An 18,477-nucleotide genomic window follows, 5' to 3' on the forward strand; every position below is an offset into this window, starting at 1 on the left:
ATAGGAAAAAAAGAAAAGAAAACAGGTTCACCAAAACAATTCTGGGCAATAAAAGAACTTCTGAAGATATCACTATCCCTGACTTCAAGCTGTATTACAGAGCAATAGTAATAAAAACTACATGGTATTGGTATAGAAAGAGACAGATTAATTAGTGGAATAGAATCAAAGACCCAGAAATAAACCCACACACCTACAGACACTTGTTTTTGGCAAAGAAGCCAAAACCATACAATGAAAAAGAGAGAGAGATCATCTTCAATAAATTGTGCTGGTCTAACTGGATGTCTACAAGTAGAAGAATGCAAATAGATCCATATTTATCACCCTGCACAAAGCAAGTCCAAGTGGATCAAAGACTTCAACATAAAAATATATGCACTAAATCTAATAGAACAGAAAGTAGGGAATAGCCTTGAACTCACTGGTACAGGAGACAACTTCCTGAACAGAACACCAAAGGCTCAGGCATTAAGACCAACAATTAATAAGTGGAACCTCATGAAACTGAAATTCAAAGGACACTGTCAATAGGACAAAACAGAAGCCTGCAGATTGGTAACTATAGGTTTGAATTTTTCAAGACCTACTTTAATAGCTATCCTTAAATGCTTCAACCTCCCTTGTAGCCCACCATCCATCAGTGGAAGTGGAAAAGAAAGACTAATAGGAAATAGGGGTTGTGGACCTGTTTGGAAATAGTTCTTCGGGGTCATTCCAGTCTGTCAGCAGTCCAGTCTTCGAGCAAAACATCAACATGAATCAGTCCAATCCACTCAGCAATTACCACTCAGAAGTCAGCGATAGCAGTTCAATCCAGAAGAAACTTCGAGGCTCTGCCAGTTGGCCAGAGTCTGCAGAAGTGACTAGAAGCCACTGGAATATCACAAGAAGTTCTTTGGTGAGCTAGTGTCTATGAAGTCATGACAAGTGAAGAACAGCAACATGACGTAAGACAACTACCACAAGAGTCAGCAGTGAAGACTAGCAAGGTGGAGCAAGGCGAGCCGATGCCAGAGCCTCCCCCATTGTCTGTGGGGTCATGTTTGTATTCTTTCTAAACATCTCGTGTCCTTTCATGTGTCTGCTTCAGCAAAATATCCTCTCAGCTATGTCTGCTTCAGCAAAACATCGTTTTACCTGTCTGCCCCAATAAAACATATGACATAACTGAGTTTCCAAAGAAACCAGAAATCTCTACTTCAGAGAACCTTAGTTTTCTGATCCTTCTTATAATGTACCATGGTAGAATATTGCAGTTTTTCATGACCCAGTTCACCCAAATATCTAAAGCATAACAAAGTTAGCAAAGACTAGAATTTCAAAAAAGAACGCATAATCCATCCTGTTGTAATTTCCTCTTGAGTAAAGATTTTAATCTGTTTTTGAAGAACATGTTTTTATTGTGGGTGATTTTAAAAAATGTATAACTTGTAGCTACGAGGTAACTTTCTTTCTAAATAGAAAAACTGTCTTAAAGGTTAAGAGAAAAAATAAAATGCTGGAATGCTGGAGCCTGCATTTGCTTCAATATCTCTCTCTCTCTCTCTCTCTCTCTCTCTCTCTCTCTCTCTCTCTCTCTCTCTCTGTGATTTTTCCCCTTTTCTTTTCTCTAGTCACTGGCTGCCATAGGCAGCAGCCCGCATTGGTTACTACTATCTATACCGACTCTCATCAGCCTCTCTTGGTGCTGACCCCCATCAGCTGCTTTCATCACTAACTCCAGTTGTGGATGCCGCACCAAGCTGCCTGACTCGGCTTACCCTCTGGTGTCAAAGATGGTCTTTGACACTCACCCAGCCCACCAGTGAGAAGTGGGGCCACCTCCCCAGAGCACCACAGCCAATGAGCCACCCTGGACATCCAAGTGGTCCCTGACAGCTCCGACCTGGCAAGAAGGTCCCCACAATCCTGGTAGTAATATGAGACACAGATATTGACACTGATCCCTACTGCTGTGTAGCCACAAACTCAGACAAGGCCCTCAGTTGCAACTTGGGCTGGGACCTCATCATGGCCCCAGGCGGTAGGGCTGGCCACTCACAGCAGCTGCTCCTCTCCACCCTCTGGTCTCCAGTTCCATTTTTCTTCATAAAATGCTCAAACTGCTCCACTTCTCTTTCTCTCCCATCTGTCTACCTCACACTCATACATTGTGGTGGCTCCCACTAAAGACTGGCCATGAAACTGGAGGGCCCCTGAGTGACATTGTCTGTCCTCACTGCGTGGCTTGGCAGCAAGTGGGTGTCCTGTGCCACGTGCTGGAGGTCAGATCTGTGGGTAATATGGGGGTTCTCTGTGCCACCAGGGCCATGTGCTCTACTACACTACCCAGGCAAAGTGCAGAGCTCGCTCTCCCAAGTACTGAAGCCAGCGAGGGGTAGAGCCAGCTCTGCACAGCACTGGAACATCAATGTGGTCCTAGGTAGCAGCCCAGCCCAGGGACATCTGCGTGGTCCTTAGTGGTAACATGAACCACAGACAATTGACACAGGCCCTTGCTGCTGCATGGCCATGAACCTAGACATGGCCCTCAGTGGAGACATGGGCTGGGATTTTATCATGGCTTCGGAAGTCAGAAAAGTCTATTCCCGTCAGTTATTCCTCTTCACCCTTGGGTCTCTAGTTCCAGCTCTTTTCATAATGCTCCACTGCTCTATTCTCTTTCTTCCCCATCTGTCCACCACATACTTGCACATTGTAGTGACTCCCACTGTGGGCAGAATCAAACTTTGAACCTCCCTCTTGATGTGGCAGCAGGTGGGCATCTGGATGTCTGTCTGCCTGTGCTACATGGCATGGCTGTGGGCAGACCTTTGGCTGTCTTCCCTCACCCATGCTGTGTGACATAGAGACAGGCAGACCTCTGGGTATCCTCGACCAGTCCATGCCTTGTGGTATGGCTGCTGGTGGGCCTCTGGATGGGTTTCTGGGTGTACTCTTGTAATAAGTTTTAAGCTAAATTTTGTTACAGTTTTTTTTAATCACACCCAATAAACTTACAAACCCTGAGATAGTTTATAGCATAACGCTAGAGATATGTTTAAGAGCAGAAAGCCTTTATCATAGAGATAGAGGATTTTTAGGAGTGGAATAGTAGAAAAATCTTAGCAATAAGAGACTTGGAAGTGTTGAACAGAGGAAGTTAAATGTGAGAGAGCTGGGATTACTTGTTTGTGCAGTGGCAGAAGTTATACCATTTGAGAGAATGTGGGCCACCTTTGACCACTGAGCTGTACTGAGTACAAACCATTTGCAGTAAGACAGTGAGACTTCTGTGGGTCAGAGAAAGGGTAGTAAAACCAATCTGCTGGAGGGAGAGTTCCTGTAAGCTGCAAAGAGGAGCTGAGAGGCAGAGAGAAGCCCAGGAGGACATAGAGAAGTTATGGGACGTTCATGGGAGACCTGAGAGAATCACAGGCCCAAGAGGGCATAGAGGAGTTATGGGATTGCAGCTCCTAGAGGAAGAGAGCTAAAAAGAAGGGAAGCAGAGAAGGTGACTGTCATGGTGACAAGTATCTCAACACGGGATATCCCCAAGTGGACTGAGAAACTTGTGAGGCAGAATGTCCCGATTCACACAGCAGAGGCACCACTTCCAGATGACAAAGGCCCAGTGGGGTGAGAGGAGCATCCTGGAACACCGTGTGACTTTGGTAGTAATAGTAGACAAAGCAGGCAGGTCTGGGATAACACTGACCCAGTGGAGTAGAAGAGGAGAAAGCAGCTGAAAAGGTGGGAGCCAGCAGCTCCTAGGAGGAATGGGAGAGGCTTTGAGGGAAATGCGGGGTATGAGTGTCCAAAGCCAACCATGAGAGAGGGGGCCCATCCTCAATGGCTACCAAAATTGATAATCGTTGCATCTAAATGGGAAAAAAATGAGGACATGTGTGGTGAAATTACAGGAAAACCATTATATCTAGGGTAAACATTAGAATGAACTGAACCCCGAAAAACCACACAGAAGCATATTTATTGATTGTTACACAAATGTAATGTTTGTAGTTCAATTCACTGAAGCTAGGCCTCCTTACTGCTTCAGAGCCTGTCTAGAGCGACCCTCTTTGTTTGATCAACCCATACAACACTGACATTGGATGCCCAACATCATAGGCTCAGAGAAAAGAGGGGGAGACTTAGGCGGTGTGGCTCAGTAAAGAGGGCTTCTCTCCACGGCAGTTCTTGATTGAGAGACAGTCCTTGCCTGTCTAAACTGTTCATTGTGGGAAAAGGATGCATTCAACTTACTCAGGGTGGGCCAGAGATTAAAATACCTTCTGCAGGATGGGTGTCTGAGAAGGGAAGTTTATTGGCTAAACCCTCAGGGCGGCCCATCTAGGTACCTCATTAGCCTGGACGCTGTGGTACAAGACCAGTTGCCATGGTCCTCTTAATGGGGTGTAGTGCTCTAGGACAGGACAAGCCGATTCAAACGCCACTGTTCTCAATCACGAGAATTGCCAGGATTTCTTAATCTGCTGAACCTTACCAGTTTTTCTGTCTGGTAACATGGTAGGTAACACTTGCCCCACAGGAAAAAATCCCTTCCTGATGGAAAAAAACAGGAGTGTTTAATGAAGAACTACAAACGGAAAGGCTCCAAAAACTAAAGTGAGAGAAAGGAGAAAGGCTCTCCGAGGTGGAACAGAATGGGACTGATGGCATCTGGAACTCAGAGCTCTCTGGCTGCAAGCTGCCTCTCAGTTCTTACCTGCCATTCAGAGGGGCAACACCTCAATTCCAGGGGATGGTGCATGAGCTAGCGAGAGCTAACATGGATGGCCCAGGACTTAGAATTTTCTTGTTGTTTGTTTGCTTAATTTTTGTTTAAATGTTTGGGGCAAGTTGTTGCTGTTTTGTTTTGCTTTTTTCCCTTATAGTAGGAATAACTCGATGTCAATAATTCCTTCATGGGGAAAAAAAATTAAAACAATCCCAACTTCTAACATGAAAACAATCACAATCAGGGCATAAAGTACTAAACCAATCCTGTTTAAATTTCCAGAGGTATTAGTCATTCGTTATGTAGAGGATGTTCCCTCCTCTTGATGCTCTAATTAATGTTTAAAAGGAGGCTTAATTCTCATAGTAAATAAACTGAAAGAGCAAAATCTATAATTTTGAACTATATAATTGGATACACTCTTGCCTGTTTATCATTCCGAGGATTCGGCTCTTTAAGTTGTTTTCTGGAAACTCTCAGTTAAGTTCTATAAAAAATGTAATACCTGAAACAGAACGGGTTATTAGCTTATTAAATCATGTGATCGCTAAGGCAGTCGCTCACAGAAATAATCTCTCACTAATAAAGAGCCTACAAAAGTTATTTGTTCAACACTGTTAATAATCGTCAGGTTGTATTAATATGCCATGTCCGTGTTCTGGGTTACCTGGGACAAATGATCAAAGGAAAAGAAACACTGCGGGATGAATTCAGACTTCTCAGCAGGGGATCTGCCTCTCAAGGGCTGAACCCTGGCAGCTCTTTTTATTGTTACACAAAAGGCACTTTCAGCAAGTCAGTTTCCACACACCAAAACTTTATCTGACCTAGAGAAAGACCCATCACCTGAGCAATTCTCAGTCACACTTCCTAGTTTGCCAAGCATACCTTTCGACTAAGTTATGCAAAGGCTCTAGGAATTCTTCAACAGAATAATCCCATAAAATCTCAGATAATAATCACTGACAAAAGAGTACTTCAAAGCTTAGATTCTGTGAAGCCCTGAATAGGTTTGACCCCCATAAATTCATATGTTTCTATGCTTGGTCACAGGGAATGACACTATTTGGAGGTGTGCTTTTATTGGAATAGTTTTAGCCTTGTTGGAGGAATATGTCACTGTGAAGGAGGCTTTGAGGTCTCCTAAGCTCAGACTCTACCCAATGGAAAGGACAGTCTCCTCCTGGTAGCCTGTGGGAGACAGTCCCATTCTACTGCCTGCAGATCAATATGTAGAGCTCTTGACTCCTCCAGCACTAAGTCGGCCTGCATGTTGCCATGTTTCCTACCATGATAATAATGTGTAGGATTAATGGCATCCCGAGTCCGCTTCGCCACTGGGCTCGGCCTGTTTAGGGAAGCAGGATGCAAGAAGTTTGATCAGGCCACCGGGCGGGTGTTGGGCTGTGAGAAGCCGCTGAGGAACACTGCTCTGGGTGTGGGGAAGTGTAGTATGAGCACAGGGGTACCCGGGCCTGCAAGGAGGCCGGGCTGTCAGATTCTCAGGCTGCTGGTCGTCCGGGCACTACTTGAGTGGTGCAGAAGAGCTGAGAACAGAGTGGGGACCTCCGGACTGGATCTAGCCTGGGGCGAAGAGGAAAGGAGGTGGAGCACGCTTCAGCTGGTCCCACCGGGAGTCTTTGGCTAGAATGTGATGGCAGGCTTCGGTTTGGTGGCAGTGTGCCGCTGAGAGTGCAGGGAGGCCTTCAGCAGGAAATTAAGCCTTGGCTCTGTAGGCGAAGGTCTTCTCTACTGCTCCCTACAGCGGATCCCAGGAAAGGGGTAGCCCATGGTTTCAAGGCATTTATTGTCATGGCGGAAAATGGATGAGTAAAACCGTCCCCACCTCTCAGAGTCTGCTGGGGGTGGGGGGAGCAGCCCCAGCATTAGTCTTCTTCCTTGTTGGTTCTTCTTGAGGCAGAGGAGGGGAAAGAGCATCAGCGGAGAGCAAGACTTTAATGAGATATTTAGGGTTGCTGTATAACAATAAGTTTACTTATCTAAGTCTGTTACTATGTTACTGTAGCTGATTTACTTATCTATGTCTAAGTCACTATGCTCTGCTACTGTAACTGACCCACCTTCTGTGTTCCTCTGAGGCCAGAAACTGCAGTCTCTGACACTTGGTACCTCATTCTAAAACAGCAGGAGATAAAGTAAAGGATTGATTTCGAGAGCTTTTCCCCTTTTATCCCTATGCCTCTTGCTTGTCAGTCTAGGGGGAAGTTTGGAGCAATAAACTTCTGTTGAACCAAGAGAAATGAATAGCACTTGCAGAAAAAAAAAGCTTTTACATTGGCAAATATGCGTAAACTTATGTAAGTTCATATTGAGGTTCATAAATGCACGTTTCTACATTTCCACTCAACTCAGTTGGGCCTAATTTACATGCATTCTCAAAATTACATTCTCTCTCTCTCTCTCTCTCTCACACACACACACACACACACACACACACACACATGCATACATTCTCACAATTATATACTTACACACATATCCATACTTACATATGCATATGGAGCAAAAGACCAAGCACCAGTGCAGAAAGAACTCACTCATTCTGGATGAAAAATGGGCTCCAATCTCTATTGCATAGAGAAAAAAAACCTTCTACCCTTTTAATGCTAAATGAATTGGACCCAAGTTTGTAAGAAAAAAGCTTGTTCCTTTTAATAAGACTAAGCCTGCCTTGTTATTAAGAAGGACATGTTCTGTCCCACAGTAAGGAGAAGTCTGCCTGCTCCTTCTGCTCTCTGTAGCGTCTTCTTTTTCCTTTTTCCCTCTGCATTCAGCACATTGCTCTCTTATGTTACCTATAGTCTCTAAGTTATTCCACTCTGCATTTTTCCTCTAATCTTGCTCTCTTCCTGCTCTGATGTCCCAATAATGCTTTTACTCTCGATGCCTTTTCTCCCAATACTATGCCTATACTTCTAAGTTCTTCTTGAGTTCAGTTCTGTCTAAAAAGTGTTCTGTCTAAAAACTTCTCAGCTCAGTTCCTCTCTCACATCGTTTCTTCTCAGCCCAGATCTTCTTGCTCAGTTCTCCTTAGCTCTCTTCGGCTCAGTTCTCCTTAGCTAAGCCCTTCTTAGCTCAGTTCTAACTCTTCTCTTTGTCCTCGGCACTTAAACATCTTTCAGAATACATGATCACATGTTACAAAGTTCATCACAAGTTCATACAAAAATATCAAATCGTAAATTGACATAGAAGTTTCCGAGGCAAGCCATCTCAGGATGATCACCTGCTAGTTATTAGCTTGTTCTGCTATGGCTCCTGACAGTCTGGGAAGGAAAGTTCATTGGCTAAGCCTCCAGGCCTTTGGGTACCTCACTGTAATGGAGATCTATCCTGAGCCTTCATGACCTGTGGTCAGTCCTCTACATGCGAAGGAGCTTGGGGCATTGCCCTTACATGACCAATGGTCACAAATCTATGGAGGGCTGCGGGCTATTGATTGGCCTGGCTTCCTGGGAGTCAGGTGAAGTCCCTTTCAGAGCACCAGGGTTCAAACCTCCTCAACTGGGAACCAGGGTATCTTTCACTGCTCCACAATAATGGACTAAACCTCTGAAACTATAACCCAGCCCCCAATTAAATATTTGCCTTTATAAGAGTTGCCTTGGTCACAGTCTCTTCACAGCAATAAAACCCTAAGACAGAAGATGGTACCAGGGCCTGGAGTATTGCTGTGATAGGTCTGACCATACTTTTGTTTGGAGGAATATGAACTTTGGGACCATGGATTAGAAAATCAGTTGAACTGTTTAAATGGGGCTTAATAGGCCATCCTAGTGTGAACATAGAAAAAAGTGGTGCTGAGAGTGATTTGAACTGTGGGGGTCTGGCTCAAGAAGTTTCAGAAGAGAAACTTGTGATATTTTGGTGATGAATATTGCTGCTTTTTGCCCTTGTCTGGAGAGCCTGCCTGAGGCTCAGGTGAAGAGATTTAGATGAGTTGTGTTTACAAAGGAAATTTCAAAAAATCCTAGCATAGACTCTGTTCTGTGGTCCACTCTTATAAAGAGAATTTTGATCAGACATAGCAAACTGAAAAAGGAAAATTACAAAACATAAGATTCAAAAGAATTAAAGTGGCACCAGGAAGTGGAGTGGAGCTAAATCATATGCTCAAGGATATTAAATTAATTTCAAGTAGTGGTGACCTTGGGGCTTATCGTTTATGCATTTGCAGTTTAACAAGGGATAGGTATGTCATATTAGGTGTCTTCACAACCTGGTTATTGTCTTCATTTGGACATAAGGAGATATGTTTGAGTGTCAAATTGACAAGGAGTGGATTGTGATGGCTATTCTTGATTGTCAACTTGATTGTATCTGGAATGAACTACAATCCAGAAAAAGAAAGCACACCTATGATCCAAATCTTGAGGCTGGGAGGGAGACACAGTCTTTTGATCTGGATCTTGACATGAAATAACCACCAAGAACAGCATCAGTAGAAGCTGTGTTATCTTGTGCTAGGAGGAAAAGTTGGTAATGTGTAAAGGCTACCCAAATGGTACTGGTTTTGAAGGCATGAAGGGGCCACGGAGAGCAGCTGAGGCTTGACACTGTGAGAGTCCAAGAGAGGCAATTGGAAAAGAAGTAGCCTTAGTGTCTATTGAAGGCCCAAGACTGAAGGAGTCATGCAAAGAAGTTAAGGCTTGGCACCATGGAAAGAGCCTGTGAAAGCTCTTGGTGCAAGTGCAGCCTAGTTACAGCAGAAGATCCCAGCATATTGGAGGCTCTAGTACCATGGGATGACCACTAAGAATGTCAGTAGCAATGAAATGGAATCAACCAGAGCCTGGAGTACTACAGAGGGCAGAGCTGGAGAAGTGACCCCAAGCCCTTTGGAGGAACCCAGAAGGTGTGGATCCCAGACATTGGAACAAAAACCTATGAAGTTGAAATTGCCTTGGAGATCCCAAGATGTTAGAAATGTCAGAGCCATGGATGCCTGGCAAAGAAAGCTACTAGTAGGGAGGGGAACCAGTTCAAAAGAAAGAATTGTGCTTCAGTCAACAAAGCTGGAAGGAGTTGGACATCAGACACAGAGATGCAGAGTTTTGTGTTTGTCCAGCTAGTTTTTGGTCTTGCTTTGGTCCAGCATTTCATCATTGTGACATTTTAGAAGAGTAATAAGTCTCCTGTGATGCTGGAAGTGTGCAGTCTGCTTTTTTATTTTGATTTTATAGGGGAACTACAATTAAGGAATTGTGTGAGTCTCTGAAGAGACATTGAACTTTAAACATTGTTGAGACTGTAATAGACTATTGGGACTTTTGAAGTTAGATTAAATGCGTTTTGCATTATGTTATGGCCACAAGCCTATGAGGGCCAGAGAGTGGAACATGGTGGTTTGAATAGGTTTGTCCCATGTAGATTCATGTGTTTGAATGTTAGGATATAGGGAATGGCACTATTAGGAGGTATGGCCTTATTGGAATGGATTTGGCCTTGTTGGATATGTCACTGTTGTGGTAGGTTTTGAGACTCTTATGCTAAGTCTCCAAATGTGTGACTTTAAAAGAATTGCATTGGTCATGGTGTCTCTTCACAGAACTAAAACCCTAAGACAGAAGTCATCACTCCAGATTCATACCAAATATAAAGGTTCTGCTAAAATTCTGCTAAATGTGTCTTAGTTTGGGTTTTATTGCTGTGGAGAGACACCACGACCAAAGCAACTTTTATAGAAGCAATCATTTAATTAGGACTGGCTTACAGTTTCAGAGGTTCAGTCCAGTAACATCATGGTGGGAAGCATGGCAACATGCAGGCAGACAGGTGCTGGAGGAGTTGAGAGTTTGACATCTTAAAGCAAAGGCAGCCAGGAGGAAATCTGTGTTCCACACTGGGTGGGGCTTAAGTATATATATGAGACCTTGAAGCCCCACCTCCACAGTGACACACTTCCTCTAACAAGGTCATGCCTCCTCTAATAAGACCACACCTTCTAATAGTACCACTCCCTATGACCAAGAATTCAAACACATGACTATATGGAGGTCATACCCAGTCTACCACACAATATTACTTGGGAGAGATAGATAGATAGATAGATAGATAGATAGATAGATAGATAGACAGACAGACAGATAAATGGCAGACAGACATATAATAAGGGTCCTCTTTTTGAGATTTCATAATATTACTCCATGGCTAATGCCTCATTACATCTTTTTTTTTTTTTTTTGGTTCTTTTTTTTTTTTGGAGCTGGGGACCGAACCCAGGGCCTTGCACTTCCTAGGTAAGCGCTCTAACCACTGAGCTAAATCCCCAGCCCCATGCCTCATTACATCTTAAAATAGAGATTGCTTTTAATTCTTTTAAACATAGATCTTGGAAAAGACAAAAAGCATGTTTGCACACAAATCCCACATGCTCCACAAAAAAAGATTGTACCTGGTTGTGCATCTCAACAGCCTAAACTCACTACAATCAATCAGCTTTTATTGGACATTTCTCAGCCACTGAATGTTTTAAGTGACTCTGCTGTTTATTTAAATGTAGCTCATAGTTTTTTTGGATGGAGTAAGAGGAATCAGAGTCTTATGGTCATAACTGATAGCTTTGAAACCCCAGTTTGAACCTCCTCATTCAAAACGAGTGTCCTTAAGGAATACTGAGGCTCAACACTAACTGACCTCGTATATAAATTAGCACATGAAGGATAGAGGTGCACTGAGAATGGAGATCAACCTAAGTTAAGAGAAATGAAATTTTGCAGAAGGATATTGAAAGGTGTAGGGAGCGGCGCGGCAGCTGTATGATAATGAGGTGAATCTGGCGCCCTCCTAACAACAGTACTGAGCATGTGTGGGGTTTTGCACCTGACGTCAGTCTGGCTGGGGCGGTACTATGCTAAATGGGAGTTCATGCCGCGCCAATCTCTGGAGGACAAGTAGCTGGGATGGCAGTGGGGTGACTCGTGCCCCACCAATCCCTGAAAGAAGATTAACATACTGTTGTGTATATAAGCCCAGCGGCTTTGCCGCTCAGCGCGGTAACACTAAAAGCTGTAACACTTGGAGCTGTAACACTTGAAGCTGTAACAATTAGGGCTGGCTGCTGCCGCCTCCCTGTATCAACAAAGAAGGTGTCCTGCAGTAAAGGCTGTTGAGAAGAATCCAACCATGTTGCGTCTTCCTTGCTGGACGAGGTGGGCGCGACAAAGTGGTGGCCCGTACGGGGACGAGGACATCCTCGTGGATCTCAGAACTCTTCAGATTCAGGACCAGCGACGTCGTCCGGTAAGGGACGATAAAGTTCTCTGGAGGTGAGCAGAGACGATGGAAGCCTTGGTTTAGAGGCTAAAAGGTCTGCAGTCTGCAGCAATGTTGTTTCCAATGGATCCTTTGTGGGTAAGGCTTGTAATTTTGTTTATTTTTTTCTTTGTGTGGGAAGCCGTTAGAGCAGTTTGGACAGGTCAGAGGGTCCTTGCAGAGCAACAAAGTATGTCAGAGGGAGTAAAGGTCTTGAAAGAAAAAAAGAAAAGGAGATAAAAGGAACAGAGAGAAGGCAGAGATAAAAAAAGAAGATAATCAGGACCAGGAAACAAATAAGATATATTCTTCTTTAAAAGCCTTGACCTTAGAAATGTCAGACTAGAAAGCATCACTGACAGTTTAGAGAAAGTGAAACTAAAGGTAGAACCGTCGGGTCCCGGGCCTCCCGCAGAGCAACAAAAGGAAGCGCAGGACTCCACCTCAGTTCCACCACCAGACTCATATTGACCCCTCGAATGGGAACTCAGGTGGTGGATACAGATTTTAAAGGCCCCAGTAAGCAGAATTCAGAAGGATCACAGAAATTGAAAGCATGTGCAAAGATAAAGATTTGGGGTAGTGGTAGTGGTCAAAAGGGGACACGGTAATAATGGTAAAATGTTTTTGTGTATGTGTTCTTTTAGAGTTATGTTAAAATCTAGAGAAGCAAAGTCGATTCTCATAGATGCTTTTAGTCTTTGGACCCTGACTAGAGACAGTTTACACCCTAGGCAAGAGAGAGAATGGGATTGAGAAAAACAGTCCTCCCGAACTCTCTACAGATGCTTTGGCAGAAGAAGGAAATGAGCTTCAACTTTTTGGAGCTCTCCTGGGAACAGAAGGAGGTGGGAGACGTCTTGCCTCCTTGCTAGCTCCTATTGGAGAAGTGCTTGTTTCTGGTTCTGGGTTCTTTAGGTAGGATGTCTGGGTTCCTTTGGTGGAACACCATCTAGTTCTTTTCCTCTGTGTCTATTGTTTGTCCTTGGTGCACCAAGCTGTGGATGTATGTCAATTTATGTCTGGGTTTTGCTTCTAGTTGCTTGAATGTTTTATGTTTCATGTTTAAGAAAAAAAAAAGGTTAAAACTTTAAATGCTGGTTGATTCACCCATTGATGTAGCTTTAACTCCTTTCAAGAAAGGAACAAATAAATAAAAAGTTTCAATTGGCTTTTGGAGCCTGCATCTGTAGCTAGAAGCCTAAGTCGGCTGGGCAAGCTCCCCAGGGGGGCTGGCTAAATGTTTATACTAGCCGCCCTAGAAGCGCCTATACAAAAGTGGTTAAGGTGCTTGAAAACAATCAATTGTTCATAGCACCTGAAAAGGTTCAAATGGGCCAAATGGGAGAATATTTAGGAACTAAAATCACTTCTCATAGCACTTCTCCTCAGAAAATTGAACTACGAAAAGATCATTTAAAAACATTAAATGATTTTCAAAAATTACTAGGAAGCATAAATTGGATTCAACCCTATATTAAAATGCCCAATGTAGATTTACAACCACTTTATGAGATCCTGAAAGGGGATTCTCAGCTTACTTCACCCCGTGTTTTAACCAAGGAAGCACGATTATCCTTGAGGAAAGTAGAAGAAAGACTAGAAAAGGCAATACTAAAAAGGTACAAGGAAGAGGAAGATCTGCTTTTGTATATACTGAGAACCTTTTGTCAACCTACAGGAGTATTATGGCAACAAGGTCCACTTCTTTGGATTTATCCCCATATTTCTCCTAATAAAACCCTTGAATATTACCCTTCTGCTGTTGCACAGCTTGCTGTATTAGGCGTTAAATCTTGCATTCAGCATTTTGGTATTTCACCAAAGAAAATTATTATACCATATACAACTGCTCAGGTAGAAACATTGTGTACATTGATAGATGACTGGGCCATATTGGGCTGTAGTTTTGATGGAGAGTTTGACAATCATTATCCTAAGGATCCTTTGCTACAATTTTTTACTGAACATCCAGTGATCTTTCCTAAGATCACTGCCTCAGAGCCTTTGTCTGGAGTGTTAGATATTTATACAGATGGCTCCAAAACAGGTGTAGGTGCCTATATGGTTGATTCTCAAGAACCAGTATTAATTCAATATAGTCCAGGTACCCCCCAAATTACAGAATGTAAAATTGTATTGGAAGTTTTCAAAAGATTTCATGATTCTTTTAATTTAATTTCTGACTCTGCTTATGTGGTTAATGCGGTGCACTCACTTGAAATTGCAGGGCCAATTCGGTCGACTAGTACTGTATGTCAAATTCTTTTAGAATTACAAAATTTGATTTGGGCCAGAAAAAATAAATTTTTCATACAACATATTCGAGCCCATACTAATTTGCCTGGTCCCATGACCAGTAATAACGCCCTGGTGGATGCTAGTACTCGTAGAGAGTTTATTTTTCATGCTGCTCCGGTTGATCTCGCTAGAGAATTTCATCAAAAGTTTCACGTACCTGCCTTTACTCTTCAACAAAAATTTAAAATCTCTAGAGCTGCAGCTCGTGATGTGGTGTTACGTTGCCAAAATTGTGTTCAATTTCACCACCCTCCTCATGTGGGGATTAACCCTCGTGGTCTGATCCCACTAAAACTTTGGCAGATGGATGTCACACACATATCTCAATTTGGAAATTTAAAATATGCTCATGTTTCTGTTGATACATGTTCTGGTATTATACATGCTACTCTGATGACTGGTGAAAAGGCTCGTAATGCCATTAGCCATTGCTTAGAGGCATGGGCAGCCTGGGGAAAGCCTGATAGTCTCAAGACGGACAACGGGCCTGCCTACACTGCAAAGTCCTTTCAGGCATTTTGCCAGACAATGCAGGTCAAACGTACTACAGGATTGCCATACAATCCCCAAGGTCAAGGAATTGTGGAAAGAGTACATCGTACCTTAAAAGAGCTTATAAAAAAACAAAAAGAGGGAATTACCAGCGGCCGAACACCAAAAGAACAACTTTCTTTAGCTCTTTTTACTCTAAATTTCTTAATTTTGGATGCGCATGGCCGCTCTGCTGTGGATCGCCATGCTGCTACTACACCTATAACTAATGCAGAAGTAAAGTGGAAGGATGTCTTAACTGATGAATGGCATGGCCCAGATCCCGTGATTTCGAGATCTAGGGGAGCGATTTGTGTTTTTCCGCAGAATCAAGAAAATCCAATTTGGGTACCTGAGCGCTTGACTCGAAAATTACCTTCTGCTCTTCCTGAAGATGAGACTACGAACCCTACTATTGCTACTGGGAATGATAATACAGGTTAATTCAATCACCCTGTGGGCTATTGCCAGATCCTGGCCAGTACCCATGCCAGTTCATAGCAATTCTACTGTTTTACCAACCTTTTTCTCTATCTCCTGTTTGCATGATGTTCCCTGTATAGTGCCAACTGGAGAAATGCCCCAACGGTATGCCACCACTAACGTTTCTCTGTTGCATACCTTATGTTTTACCATTAAAGACTCTTCCCTGCCCTGTATTTGGTTGTGTAGAGCCACATTAGCTAATTGGTTGAATCCTGTGAGTGACAGCTCAATGAGCACCGGGATCATCCTGGCTGCTTTGAGTCAAATCGCCCAGGGAGTCTCTTCACCCAGCGAGGACATGTCAGTCGATAGTTCTGCTGATCTGAACATTACAACACTAATTGTGATGCATAATTGTAGTGTTCCATCACGCCCAGGGCAAGGTAACTATGCACAGAATAACTCTACCCGTCGTAGAGTCTTACCCGCTTGCCCCCCGCATCAAGAGTTCCCACCTAATTTTACCCCATGTCAGAGTCCATTCCATAGAACAAAACAATTCCTACCGGGATTTGAATTTTCCCCTCCTCTTGGCCATGTACAGTATGATTGGAGGGAGAATAAGACTGACAAGCATAATCTCTGGCCTTGGTTTCAATGGGTGCTGTCCAATGAGCAAGGGGCATATACATCCCTGACCCCCTTTGCTAGGTTGATGGGTGAGAACTTCACGCTGTATAATGTTTCGGCTACCAGCAAAAATGATACCAGGTTGACCAATATTCAATATAATAACCTCTTGGAACATAATACTACCACTAGTACTTCAGTATGTGTTAGATCACCTTTTTTCTTTCTGATAAGCACTAATGTCAGCAATGGTGTTTTAAATTGTAATAGCTCTGATGTAGTCTGCTATTTAGCTGAATGCTGGGATGGCAACAATGACACCTCAGTGATGGTCAAGATTCCCTCCTTTGTGCCAATCCCAGTGGAGGCAAACCCAGATAGTTTTCCTATTCTTAATTTGCTGAGAACCAAAAGAGATTTTGGAATTACGGCAGCCATAATTTTAGCCATCGTGCTGTCTGCTGCCGCAGCTACCACAGCTGCAATCGCTATGACCAATCAAATACAGACGGCTGAGACTGTCAATCAGATTGTAGAAAGAACTACAATGGCGCTAGAGATACAAGAAGAATTTAATACTCATTTGGCATCTGGCCTTCTATTAGCCAATCAAAGGATAGATTTAGTTCAAGAACAAATTAAAGCACTGTATCATATGACACAGCTGTCTTGCGTTTCCTCCCTAAGAGGTTAATGCATTACTCCTTTGCAAGCCAACTTTTCTCAGCATTCTCAACAGAGCAAAGAAATCTCAAATTATCTGAAAGGAAACTGGTCCATGAAAGCAGAGCAACTATCCAGACAATTGCTGATGCAGATTGCTGTCCTCAACAGCACTAGGCTGGACCCCATCACAATTGAAGACTTTACCTCCTTTACCTCATGGGTTACCAATGCTTTCTCCTTTTTTAAGGAGTGGGCGGGCATGTTTGCCTGGGGAGCTATTGTCCTCCTGGGATGCGGAGTATGTCTCTGGCTTATTGGCCGTTTAAAAAGAGAACATGCCAGACACAAAGCAGTTGTTTAACAGGCTATGACCGCCATTGACAATGGTGCTTCTCCCAATATATGGCTGGCCTCTTTGATCATTTTTGTCACAGTCATGTGGGGTCATTGTATCCAGGGACGGGCAACTTTCCTCGAGCTCGGACCAACCTAAGACATGGGGCCCGGTGGCGATAGGGTGACCCAATGACGGGTAAGTCCGAGTCATCGTCAGGAACGACCTAAGACAGGAGCAATGACAAGATTGACGTGACACCCAGATCTAGACCAGTCATTTTATTAAACAAAAAAGGGGGAGATGTAGGGAGCGGCGCGGCAGCTGTATGGTAATGAGGTGAATCTGGCGCCCTCCTAACAACAGTACTGAGCATGTGTGGGGTTTTGCACCTGACGTCAGTCTGGCTGGGGCGGGCATGTTTGCCTGGGGAGCTATTGTCCTCCTGGGATGCGGAGTAGCACCTATAAAATTTCTTACTCCTAACGAACCCTTCGCTTATTATTATCTTGGGTTGGAGTGGATTTTTGTGTAATGATAAACCCCTAAGGTTACTTTGAGAGATATGGCTAAAACTATAAAATCCTAATCTTAGAAGAGTACATGTAGCTTTTCGCTATCTGCCTTTGCTCTGGGAAGTGGCTGTGCTGCCAGCCCCCACCCTCTTCAGCGTCCCTTGAATCCTCCAATAAGAGGCACACACACACACACACAGTTGTTCCTTTTTAACTTGCCTTCTTGGTACAGTTGCTGGGCGTTGCTGTCTCCCAACTGGAAAGCATGCCTTTATCAATACTCTTAGCTCCCTATCTACCGTCTGCCCTAAACTTCAGAGGCTGGTCCCATCCGGCTCCTGCCAAACGTCTCTGACCACCTGCCTGTAGTAGTGACCACAGCCCCAGCTCCTCCCAAGACCTCACATGGCTGCTGGGTGCTTCTTCCAGCATGGCAAAACCCCCTCTCTCCTTCTCTCCCTTTGTCCTCCAGGGACCTGGAAGTCCTGTTTGTGCAGTCCGCACAGCAGATGTTCCATGAATGTCTTTTTTTAACAGATCAAGAACCAATTGGGAAACAGAACTTTGGCATCAAAAAAAGTCCCTACAATTAACTTTTTGTAAACTGCTAAAAAAATAATTAAGACATGTAAATTAATTGTAAATCACCTTATAAATGGTCAGAATTAAGTAGCTATGCTAAGTGCAAATTTAATTCATTTACAAGAACAAGCCTTGGACTTCGATTTATGTTTTCAAGGTTAAGCTTAGAAAAAGTAACGTTTTTAGTGCCTGTCTTGATTGTGCACACACCATTCAACTTCTCTTTCTCTTCTATCTCTCCACCTGTTACAGGCTCATCTTACTGGCATCGGGGCCTCTGTGTGTCTTCTGACATTTTCAACTCATTATATTTTTTATCATGAATAATTTACCTGGCCCAGTAATTTGTATGTTTGGGTATGTCCTCTAGCTTGCCTCTTTGATATCTGTGCAGCCTTTGCTCCCAGCTTCCTTGTTTAGCGCTCACTATATTTCTGGCTGGGTTCTGTGTCCTGAGTGAGTACCATGACAAACTTTTCATCCCAGTAAGTTAA

The 18,477-nt window shown here is 43.5% G+C and overlaps 1 protein-coding gene across 2 annotated transcripts in view; it reads right to left on the reverse strand.

The window, feature by feature from the left end:
* Slc22a25 (solute carrier family 22, member 25) overlaps positions 1-18,477 on the reverse strand; it is a 159,826-nt gene that overhangs the window by 111,031 nt on the left and 30,318 nt on the right. The gene's annotated exons all lie outside the window — the stretch shown is intronic.

Source organism: Rattus norvegicus, chromosome 1 (assembly GCF_021556685.1).
Source record: "Rattus norvegicus strain SHRSP/BbbUtx chromosome 1, alternate assembly SHRSP_T2T, whole genome shotgun sequence".
Classification (NCBI taxonomy): domain Eukaryota; kingdom Metazoa; phylum Chordata; class Mammalia; order Rodentia; family Muridae; genus Rattus; species Rattus norvegicus.